The sequence below is a fragment of the Tribolium castaneum genome, chromosome 4 (assembly GCF_031307605.1).
Source record: "Tribolium castaneum strain GA2 chromosome 4, icTriCast1.1, whole genome shotgun sequence".
Taxonomy (NCBI): domain Eukaryota; kingdom Metazoa; phylum Arthropoda; class Insecta; order Coleoptera; family Tenebrionidae; genus Tribolium; species Tribolium castaneum.
This window is the reverse complement of record NC_087397.1, coordinates 7230964-7258325: the sequence shown is the minus strand read 5'-3', so window position 1 is coordinate 7258325 and position 27362 is coordinate 7230964. Positions and strand designations below refer to the sequence as shown.

At 33.6% G+C, this 27362-nt stretch overlaps 1 long non-coding RNA gene and 2 other non-coding genes across 4 annotated transcripts in view; 2 read left to right on the top strand and 1 right to left on the bottom strand.

Moving 5' to 3' along the window:
* Positions 1-26802, top strand: part of LOC135265858 (uncharacterized) — a 100463-nt gene extending 73661 nt beyond the window's left edge. The window contains exon 4 of one of the 2 annotated variants that reach the window (XR_010333705.1): positions 26634-26802. This is a non-coding gene — a long non-coding RNA (uncharacterized LOC135265858). Of the gene's footprint in view, positions 1-1589; positions 1780-26633 lie in introns of those variants that run through there. The other variant, XR_010333706.1, reaches the window with a different exon arrangement.
* Miriab-8 (microRNA mir-iab-8) lies at positions 2904-2997 on the top strand. Its single transcript, NR_038656.1, has one exon. It is a non-coding gene; the product is annotated as a microRNA mir-iab-8 (primary transcript).
* On the bottom strand, positions 2910-2990 carry Miriab-4 (microRNA mir-iab-4). Its single transcript, NR_036313.1, has one exon. It is a non-coding gene; the product is annotated as a microRNA mir-iab-4 (primary transcript).
* Positions 26803-27362: the final 560 nt, after the last annotated feature.

Here is a 27362-nt window from a genome sequence, read left to right as displayed (position 1 = left end):
CGGCCGACTTCTATGGGGATTTTCGGCCTGAAAAATTTTCAGGATTTTTAACTAAATTACTGATAAGCAGGCTTGATAACATATTGGGGATTTTGAGGAGAAAATTAAAGTTAAACGAAGCAATTGCTTTCTAGGTATTGTAGGTAATGTTGCAATAAATTATGGAAAATGACAACAGAAGATAATTTTGCAAATTAGGTTTATCGTTTAAGGTAATACAACTAATGTGGTGCCAAGCTATAAATGAACCAATATTTCAAAATTATTGGTGTGACAAAAATTTTAGTTGGGTAACGAGGATTTTTATGCCACAAATGTTTAGCCATTACAACTGCACAAAGAAAACTAAACATTTTATTTTTTTATTTTATCTAATATTTATCTAATTTTAAACATACTTGATTGTTTATATATTTTTAAAAAAATATTAATTTATTTAGAAAATGATTGCCGAAGATGGAATAAAAAAAATTGTGTCCACAAAAGTCGGACCTACTCATAGCTAGAATTTTTTCTATTTTGTGGTAGTTTTAGAGAATAAATTCAAGTTTTGTCTTCCTGAATAATGTTTAGTCTTTTTAAATATTAGATATTCTTTCCTCCTTTTGGCTATTCTAAATACTGACGTCTCACAATTCTTCAAATTTAGGAAAGAAAAAAATTAGATAAAATGTTTGTAAATTCGATTTTATGAACAGCAGGAAAATTCTATTAAAAATCTATCAAAATGGAAGGTAATTTTTCTTAAAATTGTCTAAAAGTTGAAAAAAATTAATACACGGCTTTTTATATTCATTATAAAAGTCAACTAATTTTTTTATTGTTTAATTTGAGAATTTCCGCCTTACATTTTATTGTAACGTATCTCCAGGTTTATTAGCTCTTCATTTGGAAACTAGAAAAACTTCTTTTTTTAGAAAATTTTCCAAAACTTAATTAAGTGGTTGTTATAACTTTTTCTTTGAAAGATAATTCACATTTAAAAAGTATTTTTTGCAGAATTTTTTTGGAGATTCCACTGAAAATAAATACCTATATGGTTAAAAGTAGAGTTTGTTTCTAATCAAAGTAAGACTAAAAAAATAATTTTATTTATAACCAAACTCAATGAATAGTGAAACTATTTTACCAAAATTCTAACAACTAAAAAAAAGAGCTAAAAAAGTTTTATGACGTAATTACCTAATTATTTAACGGTCATGTCAGGTCTGATTCAGTATTTGATATTCTTTAGAGATTGAAAATTTCGCACGGATTGGAACACTATAGAACTGATTTTGCGATTTTTTACCTAGAACAAAATAAATTTATATTTAAATTCTGCGCCAAAAATTTTACTGGTCATTAAAAATCAATTATAAACTAGACTCTGAATTCAATCAGAAATGCTATAGTAATTCTATTACTATAAAATATTATAACTAATACGATGGGCATAGAATGTGTGGTCAAAATATCCTCAATATTGATTGAATAGATTTCTATTCTGCCTGCGTTTTCTGGGCCATAGACGAAGTTTTGCTTAAAATATTCCTAAAGCTTTAATGCTTTTTTAAAACTTTCACTTAGGTAATTATATAATTTTTTAGGTATTCTTGAATGAACCCATAGTGAAGAAAAAACCAACAAGTGACGAGATATGACAAAATTTTTGTCAACAGAAAACGAGCAACAAAATTATACGTAGGTAAAACAATAAAGAAAAAATCTGATAAAGATACAGAGTATTTATCTTTATTTTTAAAGCATCTGAATCCTTTTTTGCCAGGTTGCGAGCATAATTATTTGGTAAACGTAAGTACATGTAAAAACAAAGTTAAATTTGTATTTTTTTTAACTTATATTTTTTGTTTGTCATTTTAGTTAAGCTTAAATTTGGTGTATTATTTTGCTTGACAGGAACAATAAAGTAATAGGTACTAATACCACTTTAAACTGGGACATTTCCGCAACTCCTACATTCTCTAACACTGCGTTTATTTTAATCTAATCATCTCTAACCCGTCTCAACTAACCCAATTATCCCATCAACAAACTAAACCACCTTCTAGCCCCAATTCCCACCCGTGCAACAAAATTTTTGCTCCCGCACGACCACTTTTTCCACCCTTCCGCCTTATTGTGGTTTACAACAAAGTCATGTTTAGCACTGGCGTTAAATTACACGTAATAAACGGATTATTTTATTACAGATAGGTAGTAAAACTATAATAAAGTGCGCTGTAAACACAGCTTTAAATCAAGGGTCACGCGAATTCGTCTCCAATCGCCACAATTTCACCTGAAAAAAAAAATTCAAACGCAATCACTGCACCGCTTATCCCGCATTTCCAAATTCCAACGCCATCGGGGGGATGATTCGCATCCAAGATGGCCGTGACCCCACCCGCCGTGTTACCATGGCAACGATAACACGGCCCCCGCCCCCCAAATTCCGGGAGATGAAATTTTCCTATCATCCTATGCACATGCGTTCAATACATCGAATCAATACCCCGGTGCATTACAGGCGCCTGTAAAGGCCGGTTTGCGACCCGGCTAACAGGAGGGCTACAACCGCGTTAAAAATTTAAAGATTAGAAAGTTGACACAAGACAACTGGATTTTAACTTCGGTTTTTATTATCTTGAAGGGGTGAAGTAGGGGAAGGTGGGGAAAAAAGGGTTAAGACACGGTGGTGCAGAACACTAACTGTCTTGGGTCCACGAATAATTTTGCACAAGTTATTACTAAGTAGTTAATACTAATTAACAAAATGTTTGTGATTTTGGGTTGGTGGGGTTGAAATAACTCATTTTTGTAGTTAAGAATTTTATTGTTGAGTGTGTTTTACATCGATTAACTGATATAATTAATTGTTAAAAAGCGTCAAGACTTAGCTGGAGTCCCTGAGGCCGGACCGTTGAAATGTGGCCTCCTGTTACGTATACTGAAGGTATACCGGACAGAAAACACTCAGGATACATTCAGTATACGTACAGGGGGTTTAACATTCTGTCTTCAGTCTTCGGCGCGTCCATAAAAGTAATCCCTCGTTCCCTCGGGAGCAGTATCCGGGAGTCTGGAGAGCGTTCCCGGGAATGCTTCGCTGGGGAGTCGTCGCACCTGTGCAGGTGTGCCGTTAAAGCTGAAACAGAGGCTCTCGGCAGGATTAGAAGTTTGTTTATCCTCGAGTGAGGTTAGGACTTACTTGGATGGGGACACGTCCGCGTTGGTCGAGTACCGGTGGTGTTCTGATGGTTCGCGTCGCGGCGCTTGAGTCTAAACTATCGACGCCGACGCAATTCGAAGGGAGGTTTTCCCGATGCTGTGGGCAGGATTTCCTACTTTATATCCCATAGATATGAGACGGTGAGTCTCTGGGTGTGGTTCCGGAGCCGCCGCTCATGGTATTGTTTACATGATGGTCGATTAAAAACGATGCACCCATTAAAACGATAACGCCTGATAAGACCGGCACTGGCATGGCAGACTTCGAACTCACTACTGTGCCATGTCACCAAATCACGGCTCGTCAGCTGTCATCGTCCGTCCTTCTTGTCTGAAAGGAGAGGAAATCAGATAAATATCATGATAAAGTCCGTGACGTATGCGTGTACAGTGCCTATACATGTAATGTGTGCAAATAATGGCTTGGACGGTGTGGTGGGTGCAAGAACGGCTCTCTAAACTAGCGATTTTATAGAGCGTGCCAGACAATCACTGCACATTCTTCGCTTATTTTGCTTTTTTAACGGGGCGACGAAAATTCGATACAGGTATCAGACGGTTTTTAAACGAGGAATTATGGTGAGAGACGAACGAAGGGAACGATGCGACGCCATCTTCGCCGCCGACGGATACTCACAATCATTTGTTTGACCGGAAAGTAGCGTTTTTCAGAGCTTTCAGACGCTGAAAATCAAATTGGGAGTCACTTTCCGATCACCGCAAAGTTTTACTTTAACCGGAAACATCTTTTCTCTGTCTTTATCATGCCATTTAAAGCTGAATTTAGAGTCCTGCTATTGGGAGAAAATTCCGAATCAAACGTGTTTATTCGAGAGAGGAAACAACGGGACGCCAAAACAACCAAAACCATTTTCACATTATTTTGTGTTCAATAAAATAACCCAACGATTTATTGTCTGAGTTTTTTATTTCACAACAGGTAGGTAAGAAGAGTGAAATTCGTTTAATTGTTTAATATACCCTCTGTAATTGAAAAAATGTAAATTTCCCGTTTGAAACAATTTTTGCAAATATCATGACGTGATGAGCGGAATTTGTCAATTATCACACTTAGAAAACACAAAAATCTGCTTAATTCCGAGTACAAAATAAACTATAATCGTAAGTTTAAATCTCCATGTTACAAATAAATAAAACGTCCCCGTTCTAGTTATTTCTGTTAGTGTCGCCAGATAGCGCAGTTGTTTCTAACCCGTCAAGTTTTAAAAGCATCGATAAAATAAAAAGAACAGTATTTAAATAACGGTAAACATAAGACAAACAAAAATATCAAATATAAGAGATAAATGTAAGTAAAAAATCCATTTAATGCCAATATTCAAAGTGAAATTAAAATTTTACCAATTTGAATCACTTTTTTAAGATATCAACAAGTGCATGTTGAGTAGAATTTTTAATGTGTTTTCCCGTTCATTTTATTTCAGCTTTAGTACTTACTTATACAGGGCGTTTCACGTAATTTTACGAGCCCTGTGCCTGTAAAATGCAAACAATACATCATAGGTATTCTAATACGAACTTGTTTATTCCAAATTTTGAAAAATTTGATGGTCTTCTTAGGTTTGTTCACGGCTTGATAAACTGTAACGTTTTTAGTTAAGCTAACGATTGAGTTAGATGGATTAAAATCATATTCATTCCATGTGATAGAACACATAGAAATTGTTTCTGAAAAACAGAAATTTATTATACCCATTAATGAAAATGATTAGTTTGACAATTATTGTCGGGTTTACAAAAATTAAATAATTAAATGTGTATCTTTTGTATCTAGTATCTTGTGATTTTGTATGTTTTGGCTCGTAAAGGTGTGTGAAATACCCTGTATATACGAAAACTTTTTCTTAATTATTACTGATTAGTCCAAAAACACTAAATTCCTACCTTTTCTTGTACTGAAAAAAATTTTTTTTTAAAACCTCTATAGGGCCATTTCTGTTCAACCTCCGGTAGAAATTAATCCGTCGCTCGTTTGGCTTTGAACGTCTTTAAACCGTTAATGATGCAGATTTATTAAGAGTTTGCGAATTTTTTGGAGAAAATTTAATTCTCTACAATTTTTTTTTACATTATTTTGTATCTTTAACTGTATCTATTAGTGGTCAGTTTTTTTCAACTAATGAAGAATCTGGTGTTTAACGTTTTATTCAAAAAATGAGTGATTTCGTCGAAGTGTTATTAATTTAAAAAACAAAGTTGGGAACTCTCATTTTTATTCAGCTGTGCTAAATTAAAGTGGAGCTATTTTGTCTTGTTTCACCTCGTTGTAGGTATGTAGTTCTTCGCAATACTTACATACCTACAACAAATGCAGAAATTAAATAGCAAATTGGAGATTAAAAACAATAAACTATTGGCGATAAATGTTAAAGTTTTATAAATTTATTTTTAAATACTCATTTCAATAGATACTTGTTACAACATAATCTTATAATTACCTTATAAATAGAAATTTTTTAGATAATTTTAAACGATTTCTTGAATATTATCGTAAATACAATTTTTCCACATTATTTGTTAATTAAACCACGACTGCAGTGCGAGTACCGTAGGTTTGTATTTATTAATTTATTTATTTTTAAGTAATACCTAGTCATTCAAGTAGAATACTTATGTAAATAGTTTAAATATAGGTATCAAATATCATAAAGGGCCGCTTTATTACGGAGATATTGAGATAATAAAATAACAGAACTACACAAAAATGAAAAATCACAAATGCCACACGAGTAATTAAATATTGGTCAGAAGTACCTAATGAATGCAAATTGCTATTAGAACATTGCATAAAATTTCAGTGTTTCGGTATATTTATTTGCGTAAATTCCATTTTAATTACCGCAGCCTTGGCAATGGGATTAAAAGTGAAATCTAAAACCTTGTTATTGATTATGATGGGTTCAATTAAACGGCCGCAAGGAGTCGGATTTAGCGAATTTTTTGGGACAGTTGCGTGCAGAAAATTGCGGACAATAACGTGTAATTTATTCCTTCCAGATAATTTATTTAAGTGGGACCTCTTCGAACCATTTGGTTTTCCAGTTCAGCGGTCGTTTAAGAGATGGCGACTGCGTTATCCATAGCCATTCAACACAACCAGCCTTCGAGAACTGGTTTTTAGATCCTCCCAAATGCCTTAGCACAATAATTAAAGATCTTCAATTTCCTTTTGTGTTACGTCCGAGCGTTGAATTTTTCAGCAAGCCGATAAAAGTAATTTTATTAATATTGTACGAGTTTCGATTGAGTAATTCCGTCCGGAGCGAAATGTCGTAATTAACTGCAAACTCGGCCGACTATTAAGCTCAATTAGGCAAAGGTGGAATAAATCAAGCGCGCGTATTTACTCTTGCACGATATTATATTTATTATAGCGACATAAATGTAAATTCTTAGTTTTATTATGAGTTATAATCTGCAAAGTGCACGAAGCGTTATGTTAATTTCTTTGGGAATGGGCCTTATCTGCCTGCATGCCACATGTATGAAGAGCATTAAATCATATCAGAACAAGTCGTTTCAAAGGACTGGGACTTTGCAAATTTATTTCGGTTTTATGTCGGCGGCATAAAACGGAGGTGTGACCCAGTTTGGAATTTTCTAAAGTGAAAAGCTCCCTCAGGACGCGGAATTTGACTTGTTATAAAACTAGTTGTGAATAATAAGAGGATGTTCCAGGCTGGGGCCGTCAAAATCCATTTTAAAAACACGCCCGAATCTATGAATATTGCATTAGGCCAAGGTGGTGGTAATTTATTAGTTTGTGCGTCCATCAAACTGGAAATTCTGGTGTTAAAGTAATAATTGTTATCAGATGGGTGCGTGCAGGAATTTATGGAATCGTGGATGCTTATTGCGCTCGAACGCGATCGAAAATATCAATTCATATAATGAAATAAAAAGGAAAACAAGGGATGCTATTGCAAATGCGAACTTAACATAAAGATATACAAGTACAATTTAATAGAGCCATTTGTTTTTTAATTTAGTACGCCGACAAACATAACCTTCCATTTAAATGTTTTAGCATAAAATTATGTGAATATTCAAACATACTGTGAGCATTTTTAGGAGTTTTTAGTTGCGTATAATCTGAATTTTACGGCGGTGTGCTACGAGACAACTTTACAGGTAGGTACGGTCTTAGTGCAGTATTGTAAATTTATTAAATGCTGAATTACTAAAGAACACGTACGGAATTGTGCGGCTATTTATAACCGATCTATAAATAAAGGGATTTTAACCAATTTTACTTAGGGGCAGGTGGGAAAAAAACTCCGAAATTGAGACATCTGGAGGTTCAAGGGCGAGGACAAATTCCTAAGCTTTTTTACCTCATTTATTTAATTAAAGCCGTGTTCACAGACACCGACTGAATTCCACCTCCCCACGTTTTGCAAGTTGTAAAAATATTTCTCTAGTTAGGGAGTTGAATTAAAAAAATCTAAAAAATAATTCTAATGATTTATTTTTATGTGTGAGATGTGACTACAAAATTGCATAATTTAAAAGAAACACATAACAAATTAAGAGGGCCAGAAAGTCTAATTGAAAAAAGAGACACTAAAGCAGAAAAAACAAAAGTATCAATCTCCCAACTATGGCACAAAAGAAAAGAAAATAAATAGACATGTGGTCTCTTCTCCTCCATGCGAGAGATTCTCGCATAGATTGTGTACAGATTACATCGGTATTTGCAGCTAAAAAATGACAAACACAAATCTTTTAATTTTTATAGAGTAGGATTTTTTATGCTTTTGAACGTTAAGTACTCATATAGTTCAATTATTTTAAAAAATATGCCGTTGTTCTGTTGTAAGCTAAAGATCATGTCAAAATGCTAATGTTTTGTTTGTGTGTGAGAACTTTTATACAAGAAGCCGTTTCGTCTTGACTTGCCTATTTGTGTCAGTTTAATCTTTGATTATGGTGGCGAAAAATGCGCCAAAATGTGGTGGAAGCTTTCAATTAGCTTTGGTGTTGTAACTCACAGTTTAAAAGCAAACAGGGGAAAATATTAGGCTGGAAAAACGCCGTAAAACGGGAGCCCTGGCCTGAATTGTGTCTTTTGTCTATTACAATTGCTAGAATTTGAAAAATGTGTAGTATGCGGTGAGGCCGTTTTAATTAACTTTTAAATTATTTTTGCAATGTCTGAGGTTAACAAGCGCTCATTTTTCTCGTTCATTTTAGCTTTCTAATTTATTGTCTCGATGTAAAAATGTGATTTTATGTGCCGTCTTCCCCTACCTGCTGAGCTCCGCCACAATCTACCTACATAATCACAGTCTTGTGCATTTTAAATTTACGCTAACCCATAGCTGTCTACCCTACATACATCGTGGTCGGCTGAACTTAATCCTGTAGGTGCGATATCTGGCGACATTTTTTTCGTTTAATTCTTGCGTTTTGTTTATTTATTCGGTCTTGTAGACGTATGTTTGAATTTGTGTCGAGTAGTTAGTTGCACGACAGTTTATTAACCTTTAAAAAGTTTATTGGAAGTTTAACGTTCAAGCCATGAATATAACCATTCATGTTTTTATCGTTATTTAAAACCGCCGTCGAAGGATTTATTGGCTTCAAGTAGCTCGTTTCAGTGCTAGGAATTTTTTATGCACATGCAAGGCACAATTACGCCAAACTGGTCCGAAATTCAAGTCAGGTGCAGTCGGAACGAATCAATACCAAGGGAGAAAATATCCCGTTTTATTAGAGGAATGCAAAGTTGGCGAAATGCCTTTTTGTAATGGAAAAGCTTGTTACCGGAACCATTTAGTCAACAACTATCGCCCAGTATCCCTTGAATTACCCTGATAACATGTAATGGAGGCCGCGAGATGCTTCTAAATTCCGCTAAACCAGCTTATTCCGGAGCTTAAAGTCGCCCTCCGAAAGCTCATGCAAATGAACGAGTTGGAAAAATTCGCAGATCGTCAACCGAATATTAATCGAAATTCTAGCAAAATAGCCGCACGTGGAAGTCGGACGTGACTAAAGTGCAATTTCCGCTTTCGCCAAATAGAAACAAAAAACTTTTCTTCCAGGGAGTCATATTTTCTTATTCGGCGTTAAGTGTGAAAGCGTGTGCAAGATAAAAGATTGGTATGGGATTAAACAACGTGGCGGTGGCTCGATGGAGGAGCTCAAGTATTCCCAAGGCGTTATTCCGACACAAATGTTTATTGCTTTATAGAAACACGCTTCCAACAAATGGACAAAATTACAACCCCAGGTTAATATTTTATTTCATTCAAATGCAATTACGGGCAGCATTTTTACCCAAAAAGGGGAGACAAAACACAAATTCAATCAATAACTACGAATTAAATTTCAATAGTTTTAAACGCAAAAGCAAATCGAAGGGAAAGGTGACGCCACAATCCTACTGACTGCGCCAAGTAACTTTGTAAAACCAAATACAATGTGTTTTTAAATGATTCTCATCTAGTTAACTGAAACTGGTTTACCTGTAAAAAAAATTTGTGCCGCTCTGCTCAATAAATGTAAAAACAAACTGTCAATTAATTAATTTTAAAAATTTCGTTAAAATGCAAATAAATTGTTACACTGTGCAAGAAAACACTTTTATTGTCAAAGTGTATTTCCGAATTTGAGACTTAGTAAATGGAGAATGGTAATATCCGGTGTTTAAATGCCTGGCATTAATTCTGTAAAACAGCATTTCAGATTTTACAAATGACTAAAAAATGTCGGTATACTTATTATTACACAGCTTGAAATCAGTGAGTGAAAATAAGATAACAGTGCTTTTGACCAATTTATTTTGTGTTTTTCTGTTTGGTATTTGGGGGCGGAGGCTGTGCCATAAATCGGATTGGGAGCAAAGCGATGTTTGGTAAAAAATCGTTTAAAATTCGTCGGAAAAATTTGATATAATAGAAGAATGGCTAGCCCTCCCAATAGAGCAACCTCTTAGGTCACGATCTCAATTTTCCCGAATGTGTATTGGAGAATTTCGATGACTCCCAAATATTGTACGTGATAGGAAGGCCGAAGCTGGCTGGTTTTATGAAACCGCTTAATAAAATAATCCCTTTTCAATTTGGCCCGCGCTAATTCCTCGCCTCTTACGCAAAGTCGATGTTTAAATCATAAATTAATCGTGTTATCGCGCGAGATCATTGTTTACGAAATTTCGCATTTAGTGTTTATTTTTTCCGTCAGTGGAGATAAGTTCCATGCTTAACATCAATGGCGATTCGCCTTTATTTTCCTAGGTAATGAAGTGACAAAAGCGTGTATATTTGATCAAATCGACGTCGAATTCTGCTCCCAAATAAATGAATCATGGCGTGTTTATTTGGCTAATATTTCGATTTTTACGACACTCACCCTCGGCTCTGGTCGTGCACAAGAAGTGCATTTTATGGCGGCGTCCGATATAACCGAGGCGATAACGAATTCTGATGCAGGAGCAGGTTCAGCCATCCTCGAAATGGCGTGGATAAACAACATTTCTGAAGTGAGTGAAGATAGCATCAAGAGTTTTCAGTTTCTTGAAAACCGATCCGCACTCCTTGCATACACACTTTACGACCTCAATTAAAATTTCCATGCATTATTCAGCGACTCTGCACTTTTTCGAAGACGGATGGTGGCACCGTATGGTTTCATTAACATTCTTGCGGATAGAGCTCACAGACCTGTCTCTATTTTATTACCAATAATTCGCTATTTTACAACGCTTTAATTAATTTTAATTTATTGACGCCATAAGCGAGGCTACTGCTAAGATAACGCAAGGTCGCCAAATTTCATAGCTTCTTCTCGCTTATCGCGAAACGCCTATTTTTGGACGGGTTTATTCCGCTAAACCATGCTCTTATCAGCGCAGCGACTATTATTAAACAGTCCATTAAACTCGCATGCGGACTTTCCAATCTCACGGAGCGAGATAAACGGAACTGCTATTTACCAATAGGCTGTTTAATGGGCTTCTTAAGTAACGTCTCCTTTCAAACACGAATCTAACAGCTCTTTTAATAAAATTATATTTAGTTTAGCGGCCAGGAAGTGCACATAGTTATAGTCTTTGTAAGTGAAAAATTGGAAATGGAATTTTTTAAAAGCTACGTATCTGCATTGGTATTTATGTTGTTTTCTCCGATAAAAATCAAGTAGTGGGCATCGAGACCGCATTTTCCGCGATCTTGGGAGAAATGTTTACGTTTTAAATAATTCATGCCGTTTCCCATGCGAGCATATTTTCGAGTTTAAATTTCATGTTGGGTAAGCACCTTGAGCCGGGCATTTCGCCGTAAAAAGCGTTTTTTATGCAAATCCGAATGTCAGGAGTCATGAATGGCGATTAATTTCATTGAAAGAATGTCTTCTGTTTGCGAAAATTTCGCAATAGTTGTGTTGGGAAAGTTCCGTGGTTGAATGTTTATCTCTGGTTGCAGCTTCAATTATTTTATGAAATGTTTACGGCCCCGTAAAGCGGCATTAAAATAAATCAATTATGGATTTTGGTATGGCTGGAGTGTTGTTGCGAGTGCAACAAAATTTAATTAGATGTGGTTTTATAACCTCGAGGCAGTTTGCGCGCAGGTACGTGCCGTAAAGTCGGGAAAATATGAATGAAATGAAAAACGTCTGTCAACGTTTCCATAAGCGAGCCGTTGTCAAAGACGAAAATAAATATGCAGACAGTGGAGTGGAATAATCCGTTTGTTTGCATAAAAATGCATTCCTGATTTCCTCCCGTTTGAAGTATTGTAAGAACACGGAGGAGATAAGAATTCAAATTACATAAATTCATGCATTTTAAAGCATGCAGATTCCTCACTTCCCGCATATACATTACTTTGCATCTTTTAACATTCGCATATAAGATAGGGCTTATTTCCCTACAGTCCAGTTCTATTCGTGAACCGAATTTTCCTCGTGCACAATTATATTTCTTGCAGATAAAAGCAAAAGGCACGAATGGAGCTAAGATTACGTAGGTTCTCTTATATTACTATTCTTTCCCGTCCCACAGTGGCGCAGGTTATCTCGTAAGGAAATTGCAGCTAAACGAGAATTTATGTTTATAAACTTGGTATCTTTCGGACGATTATTAACAACAACTCTTGCACTCAATCGACTATTTATTACACCACCACTTTAATTAAAACGTCGCAAAAAATCTACCAACGAAAAATTCGGATTGAATTGATTGCGGCTCATCCGCGATATGCAAAATAAACACCGGCTGCGAAAAATGACAAAAACCGAATAGAGAGCAACGCCAGATAGAATTTAATTTTCTCTTTACATTCCGAATATATTATTATACGAACCGCCATGCTGGAAAACACGCCCTTGAATCGCAACCCCATATCGACTGCGCCACTTCTTCCGCATTTGCATTTCATCCAATTATTACAATTTATAGAACAGATGCAACTGCTCGCTGGAACCCAACTTTGAACAGGGGAGGCCTCCCCAAATTCGAACCGAGCGAAATTTCATAACCCGAACAATCAAATTCCGGAATTCCCAACTAATTATTCCAAAGGGTGCTTCAGCTATCGATTTCTCAAATTCCAAACAACTTAAACATGTGCGATCATTTATTTTTAATCGCCGAATTAAAACAAATACTTAATTAAACTACAGAGAACTTACACATATTAAAAAATTGGACACTTAGATTGAAAGACATATTTTTTTATTATTTTTTTAGGGCAAACCATAAAAACAAAGAAGAGTTTAAAATCTGAAACCTAGTTTGAGATTTATATACAGACTGAACCAAAAGTAACGCAAAAACATCATATCTTTGTTATTAGTAATTTTAAAAAAAAATTTTTGAACAGATCGATTTTACTTTTTAAATGCTAAATTTTTTTTGATGTCTACTGACATTTTTGATTATTGTTTTGGATAGTAGGTACACATCGTTATCTTTCTGGTAAGTATAAAAAATAAAGCTAAAAAAGAAGAAAATAAAACAAATACCTAAATTATAAAAGCTATTAAAAGTTTTATGCAAAGGGCCTTATTTTTTTGCTTTATTTTATAACAATTGCCTTTTATATAATTAAGCAAGAACAAAAAGATAAAGCTTTTTGTGTTTAACTGTCAATTTTATTGATTTTATTAAATATATTTTTTTATTTTAAATTTACTTTTTTTCTTATATAAGAAAGATAAACATGTGTAAGTAGTATTTAAAACAAACAAAAATGTCGATTGTCATTAGAAAAAATTAAAATAACGTTACAACTCAAAAACGTCACAAAGTCAAAATGTATCATTTAAAAAAATAAAATCGACCTATTTGAGTATTTTTTTGAAAAGTAGCTATTAACAAAGATATAAATTGAACTGTAACTTTAGGAAATTATGCATGGTCAGAACATTAATAATAATAAAGAGAATAAGAATAATAAGAATATAAAACAAAAATAAAATGGGTATACAATTATATATTTCAGAGACAAAAAAAATATAATTTGTTCTACTCAATTTAGGAACTTATTAATTTATTAAAGTTAATAATCAATATTGTTGTGGTAGGTGATTTCAATTCCCAACTGAATTTTTTTTTTGAATAAACTTTTAGTTTTTTAATACAAAGACTTTGTTAAATTTTAGGAATTGTATGTGGCCATTATGTGAATGTGTGATCAAAAAGTTTGAATGAGACACTCAGGTCAGGTGGGAAATACATTTGTATGCTATTTTATTTATAATCACATTTTTTGATCAAGTGACCCTGAATAAATAATGATAATATCTGTTATCACTGTTCGGGTTACAGAGATTATGTTTCGATTTGTGTTGCAAAAGAAAGTGGTTTTCCGGAATTTTGAGTGAATCATTGGCGTTTGAATCCGGTTCGGTAATAAGTCCGGGCGCAGTTTATCGTCTCCTATTTTCCAATTTCTCGTGGTAAACAGGCCATCTCCGTTGTAGCTATATTATCTGGAGAGTTTTGCAATTTTTGAAGTTTTACTGCCGGCGCTTCGGTAAGTTCTTAATTAAAGTAGGTAAGACCCCTCACCTCGCCCCTAGAACGGCCAACTTTTAAACTGGATGTTTCGCGCGGCAGTGCAACAAAAATGATCAAAATGAAGGAAAAATTCTCGCTGAAACAGTGCGGCAACAATTTGAATTACTCATCGCAGCTGGAGCCCAAGGGATCATGATTCTTGTAATTAAGTTTTCGGCTAAGTTAGCATCCCTAATATATTCCGAATTTCTGAACTATTATCGCGCGTATTTTACATTCATAAAGGCAACAACCTGCAAATTAACCCGGACCGAGGGGGTCCTTAACGAATAAACAACCGGAAAATGTTAACAGGTCCGAACTCGGATGGCTTTTTTAAGCGCGGTGTTTATTTTTGACTGGGTTATTTTCGACGCGGGACTAGTCGGGCATTGCGGCAAGCCCGAAATGTTGCAGAGGAATTAGCAACTTTGTTCCTTGGACAATTAATAATTCTGCGGCTATTTTTGGGACAATTTACGAGAAACGTGACCAAAATCATTACTGTCACAAATTCCATTAACTATCTCTAATCTAAACTGAGTGATACTGCGAGCATTACAATTTGCCTAATTGTGGTCCACTTAAATACATAAATATTTAAAATTTTTGCGAGATAAGCGATTCCATCAAACCACGGCTTTAATTAACAAATTAAACTAGCCTAGTAGTTATTGTGGGTAAATTCATTTACATAGCGCGGCTATTTATGGTAATAAAACTATTAAAACTAGAAAAATTATTCATCCACGTACCTTAAAAGATGAAGATAATTAATATACGGGGTGTCCGTTGTTCGAGCTCCACCATGGGGTTCTCAGTTGTTACTGTTATTGGGTATAAAAGATACCAAGTCGGTTGAATTAGAGCATCTTTATGCTAAACAATTATCTGAAAAAAAAAATTGATGTCATTTTTAGTTTTTGAATTATTGGAAAAAAAACGGAGTTTGAAATTTTTGTTTTTATTATTTTAAGCGAAAACCAAAAGAACTAGACATTTTTGGTTAGGACGTTCTTCAGGCACTTTTTTACAAGGAATCTAAATCTGTCATCGTATTTTCCAAGGCGTTCTTGATGTCAGAGTGCAAAATCGCTTTTTTCTTAATTTTAATCAGCATGTAAGATTCGATCATAATAAAGTGATCAGGAACAAAATTATATTTCAAAAATACAAGTCTCAAATATGGCGTCCATAAGAAAAACCAAAGTTGAGTGTTGTAACTCTGACATCAAGAACGCCTTGGAAAAGGCGGTGGCAAATTTAGATTTCTTGAAAAAATATGCCTGTAGAATGTCCAACTTAAAAACGTTTAGTTTTTTTGGTTTTTGCTTAAAAAAAATAAAAACGAAAGTTACAATTTTTTTTTTCAGTAATGCAAAAACTAAAAATGACATCAAATTTTCTTGCAGATAATTGTTCAACATAAAAATGCGCAGCTTTGCCCTAATTAAACCTCATATCTTTTATAATACATAATATAATATATAATATATAATATATAATATATAATATATAATATATAATATATAATATATAATATATAATATATAATATATAATATATAATATATAATATATAATATATAATATATAATATATAATATATAATATATAATATATAATATATAATATACAATATATAATATATAATATAAGTGAGATCCCCATGGTGGAGCTCGAAAAACGGACAGCTCTGTATAAGGTGGTCTAGCTTAGCTATTTAGTTATTTATACTCTAGGACGTATTAAGAAAATATTTTTATATAATTCAATGCGGAATTAAATAACGAATCTTTGAACATACTTAAAAAAAAACTTTAAGGAGCTGCAAGAACTTAGAAAGGCATCCTAATGAGAACAAACTTTATGATAACATGCCATTAAATAAAATTCTGGTCCTGGTCGAATTGGTTCCCAATAATCTCTATAAGTATAATTCTGTAAAAGGTGATGGTCGAATTGGTTCCCGGGTGATGGTCGAATTGGCTCCCGCATGAGCAGGTAGTTAAAAAGGATTAAGTCAAATATATGTTAATATTTTAGATTTAAAGTTGGTAGAAATGTTCAGATAATTTTCTTGGCACAAAATCCAACAACAAATTTCATTTATTCATGGTTATGGTTATTTAAAAAAAAGGAGAATGTAATTTTTTAAGCCCAATGCTCTCCTGTAAATTTCGCAAAATGTTTCGTCAAGTAATGACTATTAAGTCATCTCACATGATGATGTTGCGTTCGTTAATATGTCTATTAATACTATTAAAGCATCAAAATGGAGACAAATTACAAATACAATTTTAACATTTTTCGACATAGTACCCATTAAGTTCTATGCGCCTTCTCCTTCGTTTTAAATTGTTAAAATACGATTTGTTTTTGAACTTGTAAATTTGTTTATACACTTACAAACGCCATTTCTGTTATCATAATACTTTAATCTGTTTATCTGACCTACCTGACCGATGGGAACCAATTCGACCATCGTCGGGAACCAATTATAATTAGAGAGGATTACCGAATTTGGGAACCAATTCGACTCGTCCCAAAATTCTTACGTATATGTCATACTTTTTGGGACACTCTGTATAATCAAAAATATTTTCCTGAAATGTGTTCTATAATATAAATAATATCTACAAAATATCAAAACTTAAATAATAACTGAGCTACAGAAGAGGGGAGCTGATCTGGACCAGCCTGTATAAAAACAGTATTTAATGCACCGCGTGTGGCGAGAAATTTTTCTAGCGTTTTCTTTTCCATTCCGTAAGCTAGTCAAGATTTTGAGGGCGTGTATGTCTGGTTTATCTCCACTTCCTCTTTATTATTTCCCGTCGTGATTCCGCTTTTGTCGCCATCACCATTAAAATAATTTACTTGTCGAATCAGCCCCTGGGTCGTTTTTCGTCCGATTAAAAGTGATGGTCAATACGCATTGCGTGCACGCAAGCACAATTAAGTCCATATCCCGGCAAGCAATTATCGAATATTGCTTGCTCCCATCCCGCAATAACCGGTTGCATGCCCTATGAGTGTACATATTCCGAATCCCATCGATAAATATAATTTCGCATCACGCAACATCATAGATTATGATTCAGAAGCCATCATATTCATGTATTCCGGGGAGGCTTCGCGAGGGATGCGTCGAACGCCCCGAAATGGAGGGTCGATGCTGCATATAAAACGGATCATCACCCCTGTATGCAATCGCAGGGTTAAACACTCCGGAAAACGGGTTTCGGAAGAAGCTACTTAAAACTTGGCGTGGAAATTAAAATTGCAGAAGGTGACACACCTGAAGTATTTATTTTGGAGCCCTGCGCTCGAGCGGAATCGATTAGACGGGGTTGCGACATTAGCGACGAAGGGGAGGGATGCAATTGTGCAATGGGATTATCGCGAAATGAGGTATTGCCCGATTAGGAGGGATTACAAGAGGAGGGTCACAAGCTTAGCTAATTTTTTAAGGCTCCTAATCCGAAACCGGTTGTAACGTCGCCATTATTTTGCTTTTGAGATAAAACATCCAACACGATTTTCGGCGACTTTGGTATTAAATTATTTATTCCCGTTATTTATGTAAAACCACATCTGTTCCAAATGAATAGTTGCCAAATAAAGCCATCGAACATCAAAAACTAATTAAGCCCGGATCGGCTGAGTTACCACTAGAAACCGGATTTTTAGAAACTTATAAACCTTTTTTAGCTGTCTAAAAAAAGTTATGGAGTAACAGAAATTAGGTATTAAAATCTGGTAATTTAAGATACACTTTTTATCAATTTGCTGTTGCAAAATTAGTTGTTTTTCTGTATTGTAATAACGTTTTTTTTGTACACCATTAAATTTTTTAATGATTACCCTAAACTGTAAGAACTCTATAAGCTACTCATTCAGGCAAGCTTTTTATGTGGGTCATCCTTGTCAAAACATCTTTTGTGAGGGTTGCTTAAGTTAAACACCATTATCTGTTGTAAAACTTTATGGTGTACAAAGAAAACGTAGCTAGAAAAAGAATTTATTCCAACCCATAAATTGAACTCACTGTATGGAAATACATACTAGTACTATAATCAGGCATCTTTGCATTATCAATGTTTTAAAAAGTTAAATGGGAACACCCTATTTTTTGTTTTTGCTTCTCATAGATTTATTAAATTGTTTGTATAATAACGTAACTTATGTTTCAATTGCCCAAGTTAATAACAACAAATTAAAGATTTTTTACTGAATTTGGTACATTTTTGAGTTTTGTGAGAGAATTTTGCGAAACTATTGAGTTTTGCGAAATGTTTGAGTTTGAACCCTAACTAATTGCAAAAATCAGTCTTTATCAAAAAATCTATCCACACTTTAACTACAATTTTCGAATCCAAAAGTAATTGTAATTAATTGTAATTGTAATTTAATTGTAATTGACAGTAAGAAAACTTGAAATTTTTTTAGAAAACAGCGAAATTCCAGATAGTTTGGCCGACATTTACAAAATAATCAAACAAGAGTTTTTTTTGCTCAGTTTTAATCGCCTTATACCTAATTGGTCTGTTTTACAGTTGGGAGTGCCATCTCCCTCCCATATCCAATGACAAACGCTTAAATCGTCTTGCAGTTTTTTGTGCACCAGACGTAGGAAGCGATTTTTATATTTTTATTGGTCAAATTACTCACTCTAGGAGCAAATAAAACATTAGCAAACCGGTTTTAGGGCTGGTCTTTCTCAGAGAACTGGATTTCGCGAATAAAATGGTCGATTTTGTTTAGTTTTTTTACATATTTTTTTTTGACGAAAACACACTTTTTGTTATTTTTTTTATTCCAAAATCAAGGCTTATTCAAAAATTTTATGAGATACAAGAATTGTTTAAAATTAAAAATTATTTAATACAGAAGTATGTTGGTATATTTAAAAAAATTAAAAGTTCTAACTAAAAAATTTTGGCTCTGAAATTCTGAAGAACTAAGCGACTGAAAAACCGAAAAACTGAAAAAACTAAAGAACTCGAAAAGAGAAACACTAATAAATTAAAACATTAGACTTTGAATAAAAAACCAATACATTAAAAAACTTAACAACAGGAATACAAAAAAAAACTAAAGAACAGAAAGTTTAAAATTCTGTAGTACTAAAAGAGTCATAAAAAAACTATGAAACTGCAAAGTAAAAAATTAATTAGATGCAATAGTAAAACAACGAAAAATTGAAAAATTGAGGAAATGAATTGTATGAAATACTATGGGGAAATTACGAAACTAAAATGCTAAAATACCTACTGGAAACCTGAGAAACAAAATATCTTTAGATGTAACATTACTATTACCTAATTTAAAAATTCTTGTGTATCTATTGTTTTTAAACTAAATACACGTACTAATAAAAAATCGGAAAAAATATTTTATTTGAAATTAGGAAGGTTAAACATAACTGTAGGATGTTTAGAATTCATTTAGAATACAACAAATAAAAGGGTGTCAGATATTTCCATTTTTAACAAAACAAATTTATTTCGAGTTTTAAGAAAAGCGCATAAAAATTGCGTGTTGGTAAAGTTTCCTAAAATCCGGTCTCTAGTTATCACGAATCGGCCCTTATTTGATTAAATTTCCATAAAATTTAATTGAGAGTTGAAATTAATTGGGAATGACTTTAACTAACGGTTTGCAGATCTTCTTGTAGTGTGAGATTATGTAATAAAATTAATAATGTACGATTATGTGCGCGAGTGAGACCACCCAGGCAAGGATTAACTTGAACGTTAGACTTGTTTGGGTTTAGCCAATATTTTTATTCGAAATTTTGGAAACCCACTCGCTGTCGTAAATAAGAGAAATCCGGCCCAGTTTTGTCTTACATTTGTAACAGACTGCGTGCACAGCTGCCCTTGACTAATAAGAAATATAACTTGAATATATTATCCAATTTGCTCAGTACAGTTCGTAAGAAGCCCGATATCAAGTAATAGAATACACATGTTGAAGATTTAAGACACTTATGACACGAGCAAATTGCGCGAGCACTCTCGAGACGATTAAAAAATTATTTCGTTAGAAGCTCGAGCACGAAAATTCTATTTTAATTAAATTTAGCTAATGGAAAACGGGGAAATGCAAGCAAGTTTTCGTATAAAGACGTCTACGAAGTTTAAACTATCGAAAACAAACTTTGGAGAAAATTTCTAATTAGCACAGGAATTGGTTACTCACCCCGGACTTCTTCTACCTGATGTGACGACTCGACTTAAACTGGACACTTTTTTAGATTATTGGCCCCCCTATAAACTAAATTGCCCGAATGGCCTCGGGAAGGGTTAAACTAGACTTGTTTATGGCGTTTTTTAACCGTGAAAACCCTTTTCGAGGCAAGGTCAGGTTTGGGCCTTGGGCCCCCAAACTGTCTTAGTTTGATATAAAATTGAAACAAAGTCCCGATATTGTCTCGTTACGTAAAGACACTCAACTTTAACCGTCCCGACTTCTGTGAAAAATGCCAATAAAGTCTACAATGGAGTCATATATTTCCTTTGGTCAGAAACGTCGTAATAAAGTTTCGGTGGTTTATTTACCCTTTCGGTTAAGATTTAGGGCTGTTGGCTAAATTGCAGCGATGTCCTCGATTCTAAATGGCGCAACCCTTTGTGTGAAAGGGTTGCACGTTTTTTGTTAGATTCTCGGAAGGTCTGCTTCGAAAAATCTTTCAGGAAGTGTAAGAGACATTGTTCTAAGTTTATGTCTTGTTTAAAAGCACTTTACAGTTGTAAAGTTTGCTTGTTATGTATGCATGTCGGTGTGCACAAAAATGACTTAACACGGGTTTATTTAAAGCTGAGTTTATGTTTATAAACTACTTAAAATCTATGGCTTTTTTAAAACGCTTGAGTGACTATGAAAGTTTATCTTTCAGCGCGGACCTTGAAACAGGAAATCAAATTCGTTTGAAAAATTCTCTTAATAACAATGATAAACTATTTAATTACCCGATTAAACACTGGAAATATCTGTGTAATCAATGGTTGAAATTTATTAAATGATAAGCAACTTGCGGAAAAATCATTTTACTTTTAGATTTGCATTAATATTTAATAAACATTAAATCGTAAAATAAATTATTATTTATTACCAGCGTTTATTGCATATTTATGGTAATTTATGACGGACTAATTTTAATTGTTAAACTTTAACACAAAAAATAACACGCGTGGGTTAAAGTTGAATCACCGAAACTTGCAAACAAAATTTGCACAAGCAACAAAAACAAATTGACAACTTAAATTCTCAAAAGTCAGAAATAGAACAGAACAACAAAAGCAAATGGAAAACTATGTGGTTTGATATGAATTCATTTTTATTAATGCTAATAATTAATGCTAACAGTTAAAAATTTATCATTTAAGAACTTTTTCCATTTTCAATCGTCATTCATTTTGAAAATACAAGACTAATTTGATTTTTTTAAATGACACGAAGGATCAAATTTGATAATTTTTAAAACAGCGTTTTTCTCTGAATAACTCTCTGAAATATTTTATTAGAAGGTATAAAAAATTCATAAATTTTATTCTGGATTTCTGGAAAAATAAAACTAAGTTAGCTTTAAAAATACTGTTATTAGCGGTATTAGCCAAAAATTAAACTTGTGTGCAATAATTAGCTTAACAGTGGTACACTTAAGTGAAACTAACCGTTAAAAAATTATCATGTTTGTTGGCGACAGAAAGCCATGAAGTCAATGGAAATACTTTTGAACTACGTTTTAAGCATAAAAATTATATATTTCGTGTTAAAATTTATTTTTTCAGTTAAAAATGTTAACTTAACAACTATTATTAACTTTTACTTATTTTTTGGTCAACGGCTAACAAAATTATACATTTTGCAAAATTTTATTAGCTCGAATTTTTTTCGATGGATATAAGATATGCATATATTACACCACATATTTCGGAAAAAGGCCCTTCTTAAAAATATTAAATTTGATTTTTCTTGCCAATTAAATAAATCAAGTTAGGCTTGAATCTTAACATAGTTTTTATACTTAACTGTATCCATACTTTTTAACGACTCTGTATATGTTCCGTAGAGCAGACAAAACATAAAATATGTTCCAAATATGCAAATTTTAAGGAAATTATAGAAGTGTTAGACGAACATTTTTAGTTAGTTTAACATAAAGATAAGCAAGCAGCTAGAGATATAGTATTTTAAAAGTTGCTCAAAAATATGTTGTGGTTTCCCGTATTATCTCTGTAGAGAACTCGCTTTCGAATACGACTTGAAATTATGTAAAAAAAAATTTAAAAAGTAGATAACACTAATTTTCTTAGTTAGGTACGATGTTAGTTAAGAAACAATGTTTTATGGTTAAATAAACAGTAAACTGCTTTTTTAATAAAACAGCACTAGTTAAATTCGTAATTAGCAGGCATTTATTTTTTTTAAACTTTTTACATTTTCTTAAATCAAGTATTAATAAAAACACAATCTGAAAACATTTTATATTAACAAAAATTTAATTTCAAAATAGTTAATAAATAAATATAGGCAATATTGTTTGGTTTCTGAAACAATAATTTAGTTAAATTTGTTTTTGGTGAACGAAGTAAATAAATATTTAGTTTTTTTATTTTTCTTATCTGTTTATTACAATATTTTATTTCATTCAAAATAATAATAATTAATCAAAAAGTTTAAATAAAACCCAAAATTGTAATAGGCAAATAGGTGCAAATGTTTAAAGAGAGAACTTGGTTTATAATTATTATATAAAAGATTATTCAAGTCTATGTTCAATCAATACTATAAGCTGGCACAGATAATACCTACATCACAATACCTCAAGCAAAATTATGTTTACTACTGAGGAAAAAATAACTAGCAGATATTGTAAATCAGGGAAAGTTTCAAGCAATTTCAAGCTACCAGACTATCTAAAAAATCGAAAACTGTTGAATTAGCCTGGAATTTGGTGGTTCAAAGCCCCGTCCCATCCCATTAACCCGCACCAGACTGCAATCTCACCCGAATCAATTTCCCATTCCAGGCATGCACCTCACTCCACCAAACCCGAAAAAAGTGCATTCGTTCGTCCATCATTTGTTGTGTTACGACCTACCTCAATCCAGCGTCGCGACGCGTCGCAATTAACTCCAACCATCACGCATCATGCACCCATGAAGCACATAATTCAAACGATTTATGGTTGCGTGGTCGATCCTTGCAAATAGTCAGAAACACTGGTTCGGTTTTTTGTTTTGATTTGGTCGGGCCCGGCTTCCATGTTGGGCAGAAATTCGGCGGCCATGTTGGGATATCGACCAACTAGAACTGGCTGGCTACGCCCTGATGTCATTGTCTCTTTGTGCTTAGGGCTATTGTTAAACGGTGTGTCCCCGATGACTGTCTGCAGAAGTGTGGGTAAGTTGCAGCTGGTATGCGTTGTAAAAGAAAAGATCCGAAATTATTGAGGAAAATAAATGGTTAGCTGATGGGAAAATTCGATTGAAAATTGTTTGGATAGATAAAGTTTTGGGGACGGAATAAACGACACGAAATAGTGTTACGGTGGCCGTTTGGCTAATACCGATATTATTCAAACTTTTCCAACTATTTTTAAATTGGCTGCAAGTTGGGGGACTGAGTAAACGAACAAATAAAAACAGAAACATTCGCTTAAATAAATGCACAAAAGCGGACAGGTTTCGTACCAGTGAATAAACTATAGCTTTTTTTAACGCTTTTGAAATTAAATATGCGTCCAAGAATACAGACTGATCCAAAAGTGACGCATAGCACAATCATTTTTCAAAAAACATTGCGAATTTTATTCTTGTAAATGCTACATTTTAACAGTATTTCAAACTTTCTGACATCATTAGTTTTTCAGTAATGAGATATTTTTTTGACACTTAGTATCATGTAATGAAAAAAAAAAATTAAAAATGATATTAAAAAATAAATTGAATAGCTAAAAGGATACTTAAACAAAATTATTGATAATTATACAGACTGAACCAAATGAAAAGCACAAAATTTATATCTTTGTTATTAGTCATTTTCAAAAAAAAATCGAACAGGTCGATTTAATTTATGACGTCATTTGTTTTTGAGTAAAAAAAAGAAAATTAACTAATTAAACATAAAAAGGTATTAAAAAACAAATAAATTAAAAGAAAGTCTTATACAAAGAGTTTTATCTTTTTGTTCTTGCCTTATTTTATAAGAAGTTTTTTGTTTATTGTTTTATGTTTAGGTGTTTAAGTTTAAGTTTATGTATTAAGTGTTTTCATGTTAATTATTAAAAAAATATATTAAAACAACTTCCTTTTATAAAATAAGTAAGACAAGAACAAAATTTTTTTTATTTTATATATTTTTTTTAATTTTAAATTTTATTTTGATTTTTTTTATTACCAGAAAAATAAAGATGTGTAGTATTTAAAACAGTAAAAAATGTTTGTTGTCATTTGTAAAGAATTAAAAATATGTGACAACTCAAAAACGCATCACATGTACCATATAAAAAAATAAAATCGACGCGTTTTTTGAAAAGTAACCATTAACGAAGATATAAATTTTGTGCGCTACTTTTGATCCATTCTCTACACAAAAGGTTTATTTTTTGGGTTATTGAATTTTTTCTATTTTTTTTTTAAATAATTAGCATTCAAAAATTAAACACTTGAAACTCACGAACACAAAGTAATTAATAAATAAAATAAATAAATAAATAAAAAATCATTTTTTATAAATGAAGTAATCACGAAGAAGTCTCTTCTATAGAATTATTAATATCATTATTTTTGATTTACTTTTTTTTATTTCTTTAACTTTATTTTTTATTTTTTATACCCCATTACCAGCAAACAATAAATCACGTATAGTGTTGGTTTTATTTAAACATTTAAAATTGAAGTCGTTGAAGTATTCTTAACAAAAGTGGTTAAAAATTGTGGTTGTTTGATTGACTATCATTGTAAAATAAATAAACTTGATACTTATCAAAATGCTGTTGTAAAAGATCAAACTTGTTTTCTTTGCTTGCTACACACATTACACAATGTTTTGGTAAAGTTTGTAGCCCATTTTACTGTAAACAGGTACATTGCCGCCAGTCTGCCAGTTGGAAAATTTCAGTGACTAGAAGCATTTTTTTCCGATTTTCTTTGCTCACTCATCAATCAACAAGTGGTTACTTCCGATACAAGAGCGAATTTACGAAATTGGCAAAATAAATCACTGAATAGTCCTACAAAAAATTTATTCCTCCACTACGATAAAATTTTACACTTTCTCACAGCTCGGATCCAAATAAATAATTCATGTTTGTAATAAATCACGTTAATTAAGACACACATTTTTATACACTCTGGGTCTGGGTTCTTGAAAATTGTCACTGGAGTGACTGAACTGAGTAAATCGGAGTTACGATTCAAGGGCACTTTTAACGGTTATAACCCTTTTATGGGATCTCGTGAAAAGAATTCCAAAGCCTCGACCTTGCATTTACGGCTGCATTGTCTCAAATATGGCGTAAAACGGCTCGAATTATATAATATTATGCGATATGTTAATGGAGTTGTAAAATTTTACGAGAGAAATTGCCGGTAGTCGTACCAAATTTCACGTTCGTCTGATTAATACGTTAGTACCGGTGATGGTTTTTTCGGACGGTTTTTATAATTGTAATAACTTAGTTTTATTGTGAATAAATGTCACTGGTGGTTTGTTTACAAGTCTTTAAAATGTTTAAGTAGCGTGTTAGATGTGTAAACTGTCGAAAAAGGGGCACTATTGACGAGTGGCCCTTCTGGAAAGGGTGCTAATTTACGACGGGCGTTAATCATGTTGATTGCCAGTTATGTGTCTCAGTTTTCGAACCGAATTTCGGCACACAATGCCTTCAATTTCCGCTCTTTCGTCCCCATATTCATGCAAAGCCGGCTAATGGCTCCCAAGCATAATTTAGGCTACAATGTAAAGGACCCGTTTTAATAATATCGCCCCGTTAAAAGTTGCAACATCATGCCTTTTAATCTCGGCTTAAACCGACTCGATAACAAACTCGTTACCCTTCGAATCGCAAAATGCAATTTTTGTCCACCAACCCAAAAATAGAAAACTTCAACCCTCGCTCAGCCCCTGCCGTTTCCGGTCCGAAGCCAGAGAGGTCGCTGGATCCGGGATTCCGGTATTGAGCCGGAGTTTGGCTCGTCTGCCGGCAGAGCGCCGAAATTCGAAAGTTGGGGCGGCAAGCCTCAAAGGATTAAAACATGTCTCTTGGGATTAACTTAAGAGGATTTTAGACGTGTCGCGTTATTTATGACTTGTTCAGCTACCACCTTGGTGTTAATTAGCCGTGGATTTGTGCTGGAAACCTAACAAGGGAATTTTATTTCTAGCCTGGCTTGACTTCGCCCGAGTTCGGGGTTAGATGACACTGGGAACAAAGCAAGGGCCCTTCCCCTAGTCCTGTACCCACCAGCATTAAAAACCAAGTCTATCGGAGCACAGATGGCACTAGTTCCAAAATTACGACACTTGCTATTTTAAATAAATTATTTTTGAAAATGTGAGTTTTTCTTAATTAAACCCAGATGCGCGCCGGCATTGCCAATCACATAAAGCCGTTAATAATTCTATTAAGTCTTAGTTTAGCATTGAGCTTTGGCGTAAAAATAATTAATATCATCATTAGTGGCAGCAATGTCGCCTCTTTCTCCTCTCTTATCTCCCGATCTAAACTCGTGAAATAAAGCATTAACTTTACGAATCGATGAAGTGATAAAGAGCTAAACTACCGCAAGAAATTTGTGACATCGTAAGCGTGTGTTTGACAGAGGCCGTCGTAGATCACTATCAGACCATCATCAAATCACAAGTCCAGTGTGCATAACGGCCCATAAGACGGAGGGTCACGGGCCTGCATCGTCAGGGGATCGAGGCGTCCAGACGCTCCCATAGCTTAAAATCTGCAGCGACCAAGTGCTGAAGGTTGTGATTGATAGGCGCCGTAAAAACAGACGCATTGACACCAAATTTCATAGTTAGTGCCTTCCTGCATGCGACGCTTTCCAGCACGCATCAGGGATTATTTATTTTTGAAAAAGGCTTGTAAAGGGGACGTTCAG